This window comes from Pseudophryne corroboree, chromosome 5, assembly GCF_028390025.1.
Source record: "Pseudophryne corroboree isolate aPseCor3 chromosome 5, aPseCor3.hap2, whole genome shotgun sequence".
Classification (NCBI taxonomy): domain Eukaryota; kingdom Metazoa; phylum Chordata; class Amphibia; order Anura; family Myobatrachidae; genus Pseudophryne; species Pseudophryne corroboree.
Genome location: NC_086448.1, coordinates 710,480,641 through 710,496,520, shown reverse-complemented (window position 1 = coordinate 710,496,520; position 15,880 = coordinate 710,480,641). Strand labels below are relative to the sequence as shown.

General features: G+C 50.4%; 1 protein-coding gene across 2 annotated transcripts in view; it reads left to right on the top strand.

Annotated features, from left to right (window-relative positions):
- Nucleotides 1–15,880, top strand: part of ZC2HC1A (zinc finger C2HC-type containing 1A) — a 196,109-nt gene that overhangs the window by 923 nt on the left and 179,306 nt on the right. The window lies entirely within an intron of this gene.

The window sequence follows — 15,880 nt, the reverse complement described above, 5'->3', positions numbered from 1 at the left end:
TGACTGTGCACCTCTCTGTGTCAGTGACTGTGCACCCCCCTGTGTCAGTGACTGTGCACCCCCCCCCTGTGTCAGTGACTGTGCACCCCCCTGTGTCAGTGACTGTGCACCCCCCTGTGTCAGTGACTGTGCACCCCCCCTGTGTCATTGACTGTGCACCCCCCCTGTGTCATTGACTGTGCACCCCCCCTGTGTCATTGACTGTGCACCCCCCCTGTGTCATTGACTGTGCACCCCCCCTGTGTCATTGACTGTGCACCCCCCTGTGTCATTGACTGTGCACCCCCCCTGTATCAGTGACTGTGCACCGTGCCCACCCCAGGCTGTGTCAGTGACCGTGCCCACCCCAGGCTGTGTCAGTGACCGTGCCCACCCCAGGCTGTGTCAGTGATTGTGCCCACCCCAGGCTTTGTCAGTGACAGTGCCCACCCCAGGCTGTGTCAGTGACCGTGTCCACCCCAGGCTGTGTCAGTGACCCTGCACCGGGCCCCCCACCCCAGGCTGTGTCAGTGACCCTGCACCGTGCCCCCTCCCCCCCACCCCAGGCTGTGCCAGTGACCCTGTACCGTGCCCCTTCCCCAGGCTGTGTCAGTGACTCTTCACCGTGCGGGCCCCCCTGTGTCAGTGACTCTTCACCGTGCGGGCCCCCTGAGTCGGTGACTCTGCACCGTGCCCTCCTGTGTGAGTCTCTGTATTATGCTCCTGTGTCTCAGTGACTCCTCTGTGTACCAGTGGCTCCGTGGCGCGTCTCCCTTGTACCATGTGGCTCTGTGTGCCTGTGGTTCTGCGGCACGCCTCCCTCATGCCTGTGGCTCTGCGGCACGCCTCCCTCGTGCCTGTGGCTCTGCGGCGCGCCTCCCTCGTGCCTGTGGCTCTGCAGCGCGTTCCCTCGTGCCAGTGGCTCTGCAGCGCGTTCCCTCGTGCCAGTGGCTCTGCGGCACGCCTCCCTCGTGCCAGTGGCTCTGCGGCACGCCTCCCTCGTGCCAGTGGCTCCGCGGCACATCTCCCTCTTGTCAGTGGCTCCGCGGCAAGTTTCCTTCGTGCCCCTGGCTCTGCTGCGTGTCTCTGCGTCTCCCTCGTGCCACCGGTTCCGCGGCGCATCTCCCTCATGCCATGTGCCAGTGGCACTTCGGCTCGCCCCCAACCCCCCCGAGTGCTAGTAACGCTCCACATCGACCCCTGTGGCTCTGTGGCACGTTCCCTCGTACCAGTGGCTCTGTGGCGCGTCTTCCCCGTGCCTCAAAATCCCCCTTTAGGAACATCCCTCTTTGTTCATTTCAGCTTTTCTTTTTGTTTTTTTAAAATACAGCTAGGTTTATACAGGGAGTGGATGTTGTCACTTCTTTGATACATGTGTTACTTTTTGTTTGAAATCTTTTATTACGTAAGTATTATTATGGATCCATAGTAATGTGTATACTGTGTGTGCCAAAGCAAAGTGGCAGATGCAAAACATGTCTCATTAAAATAATGGATGAGGCCTGGTATACTCCACTTCTAGTCCTAGCAAATTACTCTGTTTATGAAGAGGAAACTCCTCCACCATACTAGAAACTTTTCACAAAGTTTTTATAAGTGGCCCCAGGCCTGCAACATTTCCTGCTGCAAACCAGAGCCGGCCCTAGCCAATTTGATGCCCTAGGCAAAATTTTGTCTGGTGCCCCCTAGTACCGCCGCTAGTTCTGCATCTGACCCAGCAACATTTAGGCAGTGGGGCCCACCGGGGTCCCGGGGGTTACCCCGTGTGCCAGTTCAACCCTGCATAATGGCACACAGTAATGCCCATAATACACAGAATTCCACACAGTAATGCACCTGACACATATGCCCCACATTAGTAATGCTAGTAGCTTTTTTTATAAAACTTTATTTTGCTTGCTGGCGTGCTTGCAGTCAGTGTGTGCGCCCATGCAGCTCCCTGGATCCGTGACTGCGTTTTTTGAGATGGGGGTGGCAGGATGGGTGGGTGGGTGCATGCTTGCACTCGCACCCGTTAAAGGGGCACCCGTACAAGGGATGTGACCTCACAGGGTATGCGATCCTGGCAGGGGAATTTTACGGCATGGACTGAGTAGGAAATAAAGTGTGAGGAGAACACTGGCCATGTTATGTCTCTGCAGACACCTGGGGTTTGCACAGGGATAAGGGACACACACAGGATAGCAGCAGGGTCCCCTTCTCCCATGTGCACAAGCAGTATAGGTCATGTCAGATTTATGTGAAGCAGTCTTCCAAATACACATGTGTTATCATAAGAAGCCATCCAGTAACAACCTTATATAGTCAGTGAAAATGTCAAAGGTCCAGGAATTGCATGCTGTCTGTCTGAGGTCACACAAGTCAGGGGCATTCAAGCATGTCGGAGGGAGTTTAAAGAACTTTAAGGGAGAATGTGCATTTTATTTGACAAATGTAAACAGCAGTGTATACCAGTACTGATTGAATAAATTTGGAAAGTAACAGTTATACCGCATTCACACCGCAAATGCCGGATCCTACCCGGTAAGACAAACGTGTACTTACCGGGTGGGATCCGGCATTTGCGCTCCGCTGCTGGCTTTCTGACCCGGCAATATACCGGGTCGGTTGCCATAGCAGCGGAGGGAGCAGCAGGGGCGGGGGTGGAGGCGGCGCTGGGAGATGAGCTCATCTCCTGCGCCGCCTCACCCTATGCTGTGAATGGGAACCGTGTCGCATCGACGCGGCTCCCATTCACACCGCACCTGACCCGGTAATCAACCCGGGTAAAACCCTTCTTTTTTACCGGGTTGAATTACCGGGTCAGGCGACCCGCTAAATCGTCAAAGGACCTTTCACATCGCACACTGACCCGGTTCGACACAACAATATGCCGTGTCGATACCGGGTTTATTGTGCGATGTGAAAGAGTCATTAGTTTGCAGACTGTCCCTCCCAGCATGAGATACTGCAGGGACATGCTTGGATGCCCTAGGCAAATGCCTAGCCTGCCTATAGCTAAGGCCGGCTCTGCTGCAAACTAACTGACTATTAAAATATGAGGCCTTCTCATGTAATATCACCTGATGATGTGACTCTCGGTTGACACAAGGGTGGAAATTCAGTTGTTTTTTGGCACTTGATGAGCGATATTCAATGGGCGAGATTGTCGTAGGTGCCAGTTACTTATTGCACATGTTGTGCCTCAATGCACCAGATTCAGGGGTCTATTCATGAAGCAGTGAAAAGAGTGGAGAAGTGAGCCAGTGGAGAAGCTGTCAACGGCTACCAAACAGCTGCTCTGTATAATTTTATAGTATGCAAATTATAATTGTTACGTCAATGCTGATTAGTTGCCATGGGCAATTTCTCCACTGGCTCACTTCTCAACACTACCCCTCAGACACGAAAAGCAGCAAAACCTGTGTAAAGTGTTTAGTGACCTGACTTTGGGAACCCAAGAGCCCGACTTTGGGTGGATGTCTGCTGCCCACCTCAGGAGGGCACAAGCAGAAATAGCGGGTGCCTACGGGGGATACCGGAATACCGACGCTGGAATCCCGGCAGTCAGTATCCTGACAGCCGACATCCCAACCGTTAGTATAGCAGACAGGTTAGGCCCGGGGGGTTAGGTTAAGACCCCCACTAGGGGTGTTACTGCAGGGGGGAGGTTAGGGTTAGGCTCCGGTGGGAGGGAGGGGGGGGGGGGGGTTATGGTTAGGCTGTGGAAAGGTGGGGTTAGGGTTAGGCACTAAAGGGGCAGGTTAGAGTTAGGCTGCGGGGAGGGTTAGGGAAGAGGGGGACCCATACCTAACTCACAGATCGTGATAACGGCGTTAATATTGCGACCGCCAGCATCCTGTCTGGTGGTCAATCATACTGAACCCATCTACGGCACTCGTGGCCATTGGTAAAACAACTGAATATCGCCTATTGGGTACTCATTACTTACTTGCACCCAAAAACAATTGAATTCCTCCCAAGGACTGACATCTGAAATACACTGCCCTTAAAACAGCATTACATAAATTTTTCACCTGGCATCTTAATAACTGTTCCACATTGTGTACTTAGTGACTTGGGTTATGTTGGGAATCACGGGTGTTTTTTTCATTCACTTATGTTACGTGACAATACTTTTTTGCACACTGGCAGACCCCAATCCTGAGGTGCCTCCGTAATGATCGCTTCTGTTTGTTAGGACTTAGCTCTGTCTCTTGTGACCATTATAGCCAAACAGCAGCAAAACGTACAGCTGGGAATTTGCTCTGTAGGTCACCTTTAGAGAATATTATGCAGTCAGCTCATTTATACGAAATGTCGTATGCTAGTAATGTGGAGCTTCTGTTACCACCCAGGAAATTGCATGGATTTTCTCTTGCGTCCTAGAGGATGCTGGGGTTCACATTAGTACCATGGGGTATAGACGGGTTCACTAGGAACCATTGGCACTTTAAGAGTTTGAGAGTGTGGGCTGGCTCCTCCCTCTATGCCCCTCCTACCAGACTCAGTTTAGAAAATGTGCTCGGAGGAGCCGGTCACAGCTAGGGGAGCTCTCCAGAGTTTCCCTAGTAAAGTTTATTTTTAGAGTTTATTATTTTACAGGGAGACTGCTGGCAACAGCCTCTCTGCTTCGTGGGACTAAGGGGGGGGGGGGAGTAGTATCCCCCCTGCAGGGTCTGAGCCACTATCTCTGCTGACTGGACACTGAGCTCCTGAGGGTGATGATCGTTAGGCGACCGCTGACTTTCGCAGCATGCCGCCGCCGCCACCACCTTACAGAGCCAGAAGATCAGAAGATGGCGAGATATGGCGGCACAAGGGTAGGAGCGCAGCTCTGAATGGCTGCGCTCCGGGAAGGCTCAGCGGCACACAGTGTTGGCGCTTTGAGGGGCATCCTGTGCCAGCGTCTAAATACCCTACATCGGTCACAGACGCTAACCGGAGACTGAATCCCCAGGCTAGCGTCAGAATCCTCCGTACACAGACGCTCACAGGGGACGGAATCCCTGCCTAGCGTCGGAATCCTCAGGCCAGTATAAAGAATTTGTGCGGGAAGACGCTCCATCTTCAAGGGGCGGAGCTTCTCCTCAGAGCGGACCCAGCAGCGTTCATCGCCATTTTCCTGCCTATAGTTCATGTACACAGACGCTGACAGAGCTGTCCCTCCAAGCAACTCCAGCTATCCTGTGCGGTACCAGGGGGTTGTAGAAGGGGGGGAGGCGGTGAATTAGTCTCTGTACCCTATTACAGTACACAGTGGGTGCTGATAAGGGGTGTCCTTTATCTTACAAAGCACTGTGTGTGGGTTGGCTTCAATCTCTGTGTCTCTTTTGCCATCCTTGGGAGTGAAACTCTGTCTGATCTCCCCTGTGTGTGTGTGGGGTGTTTGGGGTCTCAATTTAGCTATGTCTAGGGACTCTGGCCCTCATTCCGAGTTGTTCGCTCGTTCTTTTTCATCGCATCGCAGCGATTTTCCGCAAACTGCGCATGCGCAATGTTCGCACTGCGACTGCGCCAAGTAAATTTGCTAAGAAGTTTGGTATTTTACTCATGGCATTACAAGGTTTTTTCTTCGTTCTGGTGATCGGAGTGTGATTGACAGGAAGTGGGTGTTTCTGGGCGGAAACTGGCCGTTTTATGGGAGTGTGCGAAAAAACGCTGCCGTTTCTGGGAAAAACGCGGGAGTGGCTGGAGAAACGGGGGAGTGTCTGGGCGAACGCTGGGTGTGTTTGTGACGTCAAACCAGGAACGAAACTGACTGAACTGATTGCAGTGGCAGAGTAAGTGTCGAGCTACTCAGAAACTGCTTAGAAATTTCTATTCGCAATTTTGAGAATCTTTCGTTCGCAATTTTGCTAAGCTAAGATTCACTCCCAGTAGGCGGCGGCTTAGCGTGTGCAATGCTGCTAAAAGCAGCTTGCGAGCGAACAACTCGGAATGAGCGCCTCTGTGTCATATGCTGCAGAGGATTTGTCCTCTCAGGATGATCTCATTCAGGGGAAGTCAGGATTGCACTGTTTTAGCGCAGATACCAGCAAGGGAGCCTGAATGGTTTTCCTCTTTCAAATCTATGATGGCTGAGATTTCTACTAGGGTTGCACATAATGAATCTTTTACAGGACTCTATGGCAGTTTGGTCCGGTTCTGTTACCTCAGGGCCTCCCTCTGTAGGTTCCCATAAACGTGCTCTTGTCCAGATTATGCAAGATGACACGGATACCGATTCTGATACGGCAGACGGTGATGGGGATGTGCTCAGGGGGACCGCATCGCTTGCTAAAGGGGTGCAGTTGATGATGGAGGCTATAAGGGATGTGTTGAATATTACTGATACAACACCTGAGCAGGTTGAGGAGGCTTACTTCACTGACAATAAGAAAGCCTCGCAAACCTTCCCTGCGTCCAAAGAATTGAATGCTATCTTTGAAAAAGCGTGGGAAAACCCGGAGAAAAGATTCCAGTTCCCTAAAAGAGTTCTGGTTGCTTTCCCCTTTCCTGAGGAGGATAGAAAAAAATGGGAAAACACGCCCATAGTGGATGCGCCTGTATCCAGACTCTCAAAAAAAGGTGGTTTTGCCGGTTCTAGGATCTACCGCCTTAAAGGAGCCGGCTGATCGCAAAGTTGATGCTACGCTCAATTCCATATACACAGCTTCAGGGGCGATACTACGTCCTACTATTGCCTGTGCATGTATTTTCAAAGCTATAGCAAAGTGGTCAGGCACTTTACTTGAGGATTTGGATACAATGGATAAAAGTGACGTTGATTTGTTTTTACGTAACATTCAGGATTCTGCAGGATTTATGGTGGAATCCATGAAGGACCTGGGTTCAATGGCTGCAGGAATTTCTTCCATGTCTGTCTCAGCTCGCAGAGGACTGTGGCTGCGCCAGTGGTCTGCCGACGCGGAATGCAGGAAAGGTGTGGAGACCCTACCCTACACAGGTCAGGCTCTCTTTGGAGAAGCGTTGGTTGCGTGGATATCCACGGCTACAGCAGGTAAGTCACCTTTTCTTCCCTCACCTACACCTGCTACGAAGAAATCTTTATCTTTATTATTTCTCTAACGTCCTAGTGGATGCTGGGGACTCCGTAAGGACCATGGGGAATAGACGGGCTCCGCAGGAGACATGGGGACTTTAAGAAAGAATTTAGATTCTGGTGTGCTCTGGCTCCTCCCTCTATGTCCCTCCCCAGACCTCAGTTTGAATCTGTGCCCGGACGAGCTGGGTGCTGTTCAGTGAGCTATCCTGAGCTTGCTGTAAGAAAGTATTTTGTAAGGTTTTTTATTTTCAGGGAGCTCTGCTGGCAACAGACTCCCTGCATCGTGGGACAGAGGGGAGAGAAGCAGCCCTACTCTCTGAAGATAGGTCCTGCTTCTTAGGCTACTGGACACCATTAGCTCCAGAGGGATCGTACACAGGATCTCACCCTCGTCGTCCGATCCCAGAGCCGCGCCGCCGTCTCCCTCGCAGAGCCGGAAGACAGAAGGCGGGTGAGTATGAGAAGCAAAGAAGACTTCGAAATCGGCGGCAGAAGACTCCGTTCTTCACATGAGGTAACGCACAGCACTACAGCTGTGCGCCATTGCTCCATACACACCTCACATACTCCGGTCACTGTAAGGGCGCAGGGGGGGGGGGGGGGGCGCCCTGGGCAGCATATGGACCTCTGTTGGCTAAAGTAAACATATATACAGTTGGGCACTGTATATATGTATGAGCCCCAGCCAAAAAGATATGTATTTTAGCGGGACAGAAGCCCGCCGTCGAGGGGGCGGGGCTTCTCCCTCAGCACTCACCAGCGCCATTTTTTCTCCACAGCTCTGCTGAGAAGAAGCTCCCCAGGCTCTCCCCTGCAGATCACGGTAGAAAAAGGGTAAAAAGAGAGGGGGGCACATAATTAGGTGCTAAAAACACAAATACAGCAGCTACTGGGTTAACATTAAGTTACTGTATTATTCCTGGGTTATATAGCGCTATGGGGTGTGTGCTGGCATACTTTCTCTCTGTCTCACCAAAGGGCCTTGTGGGGGAACGGTCTTCAAAAAGGGCATTCCCTGTGTGTGTGGTTGTCGGTACGCTTGTGTCGACATGTCTGATGAGGAAGGCTATGTGGAAGCAGAGAAGGAGCAAATGAATGTGGTGTCTCCGCCGACGGTGCCGACACCTGATTGGATGGATATGTGGAAGGTTTTAAATGATAATGTTAATTCCTTGCATAAAAGGTTAGACAAAGCTGAAACCTCAGGACAGTCAGGGTCCCAACCCATGCCTGATCCTATGTCGCAGAGGCCGACAGGGTCTCAGAAGCGCCCACTATCCCAAATTATTGACACGGATACCGACATGGATTCTGACTCCATTGTCGATTACGATGATGCAAAGTTACAGCCAAAATTGACTAAATCCATCCGTTATATGATTATAGCTATTAAGGATGTGTTGCACATCACAGAGGAAACCCCAGTCCCTGACAGGAGGGTTCATATGTATGGGGAAAAGAAGCCGCAGGTAACTTTTCCCCCCCTCACACGAGCTCAATGAGTTATGTGAAAAGGCTTCGGAATCTCCAGATAAAAAACTGCAGATTTCCAAAAAGATTCTTATGGCGTATCCTTTCCCGCCAACGGACAGGTTACGCTGGGAATCCTCCCCTAGGGTGGACAAAGCTTTGACACGCTTATCCAAGAAGGTAGCCCTGCCGTCACAGGATACGGCTACCCTCAAAGATGCTGCGGATCGCAAACAGGAGGTTACCTTGAAGTCCATTAATACACATTCAGGTACCTTACTGAGGCCGGCAATTGCGTTGGCTTGGGTGTGTAGTGCTGTAGCAGCTTGGACGGATACCTTATCTGAGGAACTTGATAGCTTAGACAAGGATACTATATTAATGACCCTGGGGCATATTAAAGACGCTGTCCTTTATATGAGAGATGCTCAGAGAGACATTAGCCTGCTAGGTTCTAGAATAAAAGCTATGTTGATTTCTGCCAGAAGGGTCCTGTGGACTCAGCAATGGACAGGCGATGCCGACTCAAAAAGGCACATGGAGGTTTTACCTTACAAGGGTGAGGAATTGTTTGGGGAGGGTCTCTCGGACCTGGTCTCCACGGCTACGGCTGGGAAGTCAAATTTTTTGCCATATGTTTCCTCACAACCTAAGAAAGCACCGTATTACCAAATGCAGTCCTTTCGATCACAGAAAAACAAGAAAGTCCGAGGTGCGTCCTTTCTTGCCAGAGGCAGGGGCAGAGGAAAGAAGCTGCACAACACAGCTAGTTCCCAGGAACAGAAGTCCTCCCCGGCTTCCACTAAATCCACCGCATGACGCTGGGGCTCCACAGGCGGAGCTAGGCCCGGTGGGGGCGCATCTCCGAAATTTCAGCCACAAGTGGGTTCACTCACAGTTGGATCCCTGGGCAATAGATTTTGTGTCTCAGGGATACAAGCTGGAATTCGAAGAGATGCCCCCTCACCGATACCTCAAGTCGGCCCTGCCAGCTTCCCTCTTAGGGGGAAATTTACTAAGCTCCCGATTTTGACCGAGATGCCGTTTTTTCATCAAAGTGTCATCTCGGTAATTTACTAAACACTAATCACGGCAGAGATGAGGGCATTCGTAATTTTTTGCAAGTCCAAGTAAAAAATCACGAATGAATACACCATCGGTCAAAACGCGGCTGTTTAAGTATGAATCTCGGTCATTTACTAAGAAGTGCAAAGCAAAAAACAAACAAACACTGCCGTGAAAAATTACAACTCGTAAAAAAGTGCTAAAAAAAACCAGACCTTTTTTTTTTATTCGTGATTGGATAGGCATGCACGGATCCATGAGATCCGTGCATGTATATCAGTGGGAAGGGGTGGGAAAGTGCTTATTTTTTCCAAAAAAATTGCGTGGGGTCCCCCCTCCTAAGCATAACCAGCCTCGGGCTCTTTGAGCCGATCCTGGTTGCAGAAATATGGGAAAAAAAATGACAGGGGTTCCCCCATATTTAAGCAACCAGCATCGGGCTCTGCGCCTGGTCCTGGTCCCAAAAATACGGGGGACAAAAAGAGTAGGGGTCCCCCGTATTTTTAAAACCAGCACCGGGCTCCACTAGCTGGACAGATAATGCCACAGCCGGGGGTCACTTTTATATAGTGCCCTGCGGCCGTGGCATCAAAAATCCAACTAGTCACTCCTGGCCGGGGTACCCTGGGGGAGTGGGGACCCCTTCAATCAAGGGTTCCCCCCCCCCCAGCCACCCAAGGGCCAGGGGTGAAGCCCGAGGCTGTCCCCCCCCATCCAATGGGCTGCGGATGGGGAGGCTGATAGCCTTTGTTGTAAAAGAAAAGATATTGTTTTTAGTAGCAGTACTACAAGGCCCAGCAAGCCTCCCCCGCATGCTGGTACTTGGAGAACCACAAGTACCAGCATGCGACGGAAAAACGGGCCCGCTGGTACCTGTAGTACTACTACTAAAAAAATACCCAAAAAAAGACAAGACACACACACCGTGAAAGTATAATTTTATTACATACATACACACATACATACATACTTACCTTAAGTTCCCACGCAGGTCGGTCCTCTTCTCCAGTAGAATCCAAGGGGTACCTGTTGAAGAAATTATACTCACGAGATCCAGGGGTCCAGGCTCCTCGGGAAATCCAGGGGTAATCCACGTACTTGAAAAAAATAACAAAACGGTGTCCCGACCACGAACTGAAAGGGGACCCATGTTTGCACATGGGTCACCTTTCCACGAATGCCAGAAACCCACTTTGACTTCTGTCTAAGTGGGTTTCTTCAGCCAATCAGGGAGCGACACGTTGTAGCACTCTCCTGATCAGCTGTGTGCTCCTGTCCTCACTGACAGGCAGCACACGGCAGTGTTACAATGTAGCGCCTATGCGCTACATTGTAACCAATGATGGGAACTTTCTGCCCTGCGGTTGACCTAAAGTGACGTCACCGCTGAGCAAGAAAGTTCCCAGCATTGGTTACAATGGAGCGCATAGGCGCTACATTGTAACACTGCCGTGTGCCGCCTGTCACTCAGTACAGGAGCACACAGCCGATCAGGAGAGTGCTACAACGTGGCACTCCCTGATTGGCTGAAGAAACCCACTTAGACATCAGTCAGAGTGGGTTTCTGGCAGTCGGGAAAAGGGGATCCATGTGCAAACATGGGTCCCCTTTTAGTGCGTGGCTCGAGTGTCCGTTTTGTTATTTTTTTCAAGTACGTGGATTACACCTGGATTCCCCGAGGACCCTGGACCCCTGGATCTCGTGAGTATAATTTCTTCAACAGGTACCCCTTGGATTCTACTGGAGAAGAGGACCGACCTGCGTGGGAACATAAGGTAAGTATGTATGTATGTGTGTATGTATGTAATAAAATTATACTTTCACGGTGTGTGTGTCTTGTCTTTTTTTGGGTATTTTTTTAGTAGTAGTACTACAGGTACCAGCGGGCCCGTTTTTCCGCCGCATGCTGGTACTTGTGGTTCTCCAAGTACCAGCATGCGGGGGAGGCTTGCTGGGACTTGTAGTACTGCTACTAAAAACAATATCTTTTCTTTTACAACAAAGGCTATCAGCCCCCCCATCCGCAGCCCATTGGATGGGGGGGGACAGCCTCGGGCTTCACCCCTGGCCCTTGGGTGGCTGGGGGGGGACCCCTTGATTGAAGGGGTCCCCACTCCCCCAGGGTACCCCTGCCAGGTGTGACTAGTTGGATTTTTGATGCCACGGCCGCAGGGCACTATATAAAAGTGACCCCCGGCTGTGGCATTATCTGTCCAGCTAGTGGAGCCCGGTGCTGGTTTTAAAAATACGGGGGAACCCTACTCTTTTTGTCCCCCGTATTTTTGGAACCAGGACCAGGCGCAGAGCCCGATGCTGGTTGCTTAAATATGGGGGAACCCCTGTCAATTTTTTTCCCATATTTCGGCAACCAGGATCGGCTCAAAGAGCCCGAGGCTGGTTATGCTTAGGAGGGGGGACCCCACGCATTTTTTTTTTACATTTTACAGTGTTTAATTAAAAAAAAAAAAAAAAATAGAACCCCAGCACGGATCACACAGATCCGGCCGAGATTAATTGTAAAAAAGTCGGCAGTGTTTTGCTAATCACTGCCGTAAAAAACACAAAAAAAACACGAATGACATCGACATCGGAAGAAAAGAAAAACCCGAATACGACAGCTTAGTAAATCCATCGTAACAAATTCAAAAAGTTGCAGTTTTACACTTTCGATGTCATTCGTGATTGAACTTTGACCTGAAACGGGAAAATACGAATCTTAGTAAATTTACCCCTTAGAGAGGGAAATAGTGTTAACTGCAATTCACAAATTGTATCTTCAACAGGTGGTGGTCAAGGTTCCCCTCCTTCAACAAGGAAAGGGTTATTATTCGACCATGTTTGTGGTACCGAAACCGGACGGTTCGGTCAGACCCATATTGAATTTAAAATCCCTGAACGTGTACCTAAAAAGGTTCAAGTTCAAGATGGAATCGCTGAGAGCGGTCATTGCAAGCCTGGAAGGGGGGGATTTTATGGTGTCTCTGGACATAAAGGATGCATACCTTCATGTCCCCATTTATCCACCTCATCAGGCGTACCTCAGATTTGTGGTACAGGATTGTCATTACCAATTTCAGACGTTGCCGTTTGGTCTCTCCACAGCTCCGAGAATATTTACCAAGGTAATGGCGGAAATGATGGTACTCCTGCGGAAGCAAGGGGTCACAATTATCCCATACTTGGACGATCTCCTCATAAAAGCGAGGTCAAGAGAGCAGTTGCTGATCAGCGTAGCACGTTCTCTGGAAGTGTTACGGCAACACGGCTGGATTCGGAATATTCCAAAGTCGCAGTTGGTTCCTACGACTCGTCTGCCCTTCCTGGGCATGATTCTGGACACAGGCCAGAAAAGGGTTTATCTCCCGATAGAGAAGGTTCAGGAACTCATGACACTGGTCAGGGACCTATTAAAACCAAAACAGGTGTCAGTGCATCACTGCACTCGAGTCCTGGGAAAGAAGGTGGCATCGTACGAGGCCATTCCCTTCGGCAGGTTCCATGCGAGGACCTTTCAATGGGACTTACTGGACAAATGGTCCGGATCACATCTTCAGATGCATCGGTTAATCACCCTATCCCCAGGGGCCAGGGTGTCTCTCCTGTGGTAGCTGCAGAGTGCTCACCTTCTCGAGGGCCGCAGATTCGGCATTCAGGACTTGGTCCTGGTGACCACGGATGCAAGCCTCCGAGGGTGGGGAGCAGTCACACAGGGAAGAAATTTCCAAGGTCTGTGGTCAAGTCAGGAGACTTGCCTTCACATCAACATCCTGGAACTAAGGGCCATTTACAACGCCCTACGTCAAGCAGAGGCCCTGCTTCGCGGTCAACCAGTTCTGATTCAGTCAGACAACATCACCGCTGTGGCTCATGTAAACCGACAGGGCGGCACAAGGAGCAGGGTGGCGATGGCGGAAGCCACCAGAATTCTTCGCTGGGCGGAGAATCATGTAAGCGCACTGTCAGCAGTGTTCATCCCGGGGGTAGACAACTGGGAAGTAGACTTCCTCAGCAGGCACGACCTCCACCCGGGGGAGTGGGGACTTCATCAAGAAGTCTTCGCACAACTTGCAAGTCGGTGGGAACTGCCACAGGTGGACATGATGGCATCCCGCCTAAACAAGAAACTACAGAGTTATTGCGCCAGGTCAAGAGACCCTCAGGCGATAGCTGTAGATGCCCTGGTGACACCGTGGGTGTTCCAGTCGGTCTATGTATTTCCTCCTCTTCCTCTCATACCCAAGGTGTTGAGAATCATAAGAAAAAGAGGAGTGAGAACAATACTCATAGTTCCGGATTGGCCAAGAAGGACTTGGTATCCAGATCTGCAAGAAATGCTCACAGAGGACCCGTGGCCTCTTCCTCTAAGACAGGACTTGTTGCAACAAGGGCCCTGTCTGTTCCAAGACTTACCGCGGCTGCGTTTGACGGCATGGCGGTTGAACGCCGGATCCTAGCGGAAAAAGGCATTCCAGATGAGGTCATTCCTACGCTGATAAAGGCTAGGAAGGACGTGACAGCTCAACATTATCACCGTATATGGCGAAAATATGTTGCTTGGTGTGAGACCAGGAATGCCCCTACGGAGGAATTCCAGCTGGGCCGTTTCCTTCACTTCCTACAGTCAGGAGTGACTTTGGGCCAGAAATTGGGTTCCATAAAGGTCCAGATTTCGGCCCTATCCATTTTCTTTCAAAAAGAGCTGGCTTCTCTACCTGAAGTTCAGACGTTTGTGAAGGGAGTGCTGCGTATTCAGCCTCCTTTTGTGCCCCCGGTGGCACCTTGGGATCTTAACGTGGTGTTGAGTTTCCTGAAATCCCACTGGTTTGAACCACTCAAAACGGTGGAATTGAAATATCTCACGTGGAAGGTGGTCTCGGCTAGGCGTGTGTCAGAATTAGCGGCTTTGTCACAAAAAAGCCCCTATCTGGTTTTTCATGCGGATAGAGCAGAATTGTGGACCCGTCCACAATTTCTGCCAAAAGTGGTTTCATCCTTTCATATAAACCAACCTATTGTGGTGCCTGTGGCTACTACTGACTTGGAGGATTCCGAGTTACTTGATGTGGTCAGGGCTTTGAAGGTATATGTAGCCAGAACGGCTAGGGTCAGGAAAACAGAATCTTTGTTTATCCTGTATGCTTCCAACAAGCTTGGTGCTCCTGCTTCAAAGCAAACTATTGCTCGCTGGATCTGTAATACGATTCAGCAGGCTCATTCTGCGGCTGGACTGCTGCTGCCAAAATCAGTTAAGACCCATTCCACTAGGAAGGTGGGCTCTTCTTGGGCGGCTGCCCGAGGGGTCTCGGCATTACAGCTGTGCCGAGCGGCTACTTGGTCAGGTTCAAACACTTTTGCAAAGTTCTACAAGTTTGATACCCTGGCTGAGGAGGACCTTGTGTTTGCTCATTCGGTGCTGCAGAGTCATCCGCACTCTCTCGCCCGTTTGGGAGCTTTGGTTTAATCCCCATGGTCCTTACGGAGTCCCCAGCATCCACTAGGACGTTAGAGAAAATAAGATTTTACTTACCGGTAAATCTATTTCTCGTAGTCCGTAGTGGATGCTGGGCGCCCGTCCCAAGTGCGGACTTCTTCTGCAATACTTGTATATAGTTATTGCTGCAATAAGGGCTATATTATTGTTGCATCAGGGTTGAACTGATGCTCTGTTGTTGTTCATACTGTTGACTGGGTAAGTTTATCACAAGTTATACGGTGTGATTGGTGTGGCTGGTATGAGTCTTGCCCTGGATTTCCAAAATCCTTTCCTTGTACTGTCAGCTCTTCCGGGCACAGTTTCTCTAACTGAGGTCTGGAGGAGGGACATAGAGGGAGGAGCCAGAGCACACCAGAATCTAAATTCTTTCTTAAATTGCCCATGTCTCCTGCGGAGCCCGTCTATTCCCCATGGTCCTTACGGAGTCCCCAGCATCCACTACGGACTACGAGAAATAAATTTACCGGTAAGTAAAATCTTATTTATTATTATTATCCTTTATTTATATGGCGCCACAAGGGTTCCGCAGCGCCCAATTAGAGTACATAAACAAATAATCAAAAGGAAAACAGCAACTTACAGTTGATGACAGTATAGGACAAGTACAAGCTGCTTCACAATACTTTCGGGTTACTAAAGCAAGAAAGGCCAAACCGTCCAACACCTTCTTTAGAGGAGGTCGACCAAAATCCAAGAAACCTGCTGCTGCGGGTTCCCAGGAACAGAAACCTGCTTCAGGTACACCAAAGTCTTCAGCATGACGGTGGAACGTGCTGCCTAGAGGTAGGACCGATGGGGGCGAGACTCAGACATTTCAGTCACATCTGGGTGTCGTCCGGCCTGGA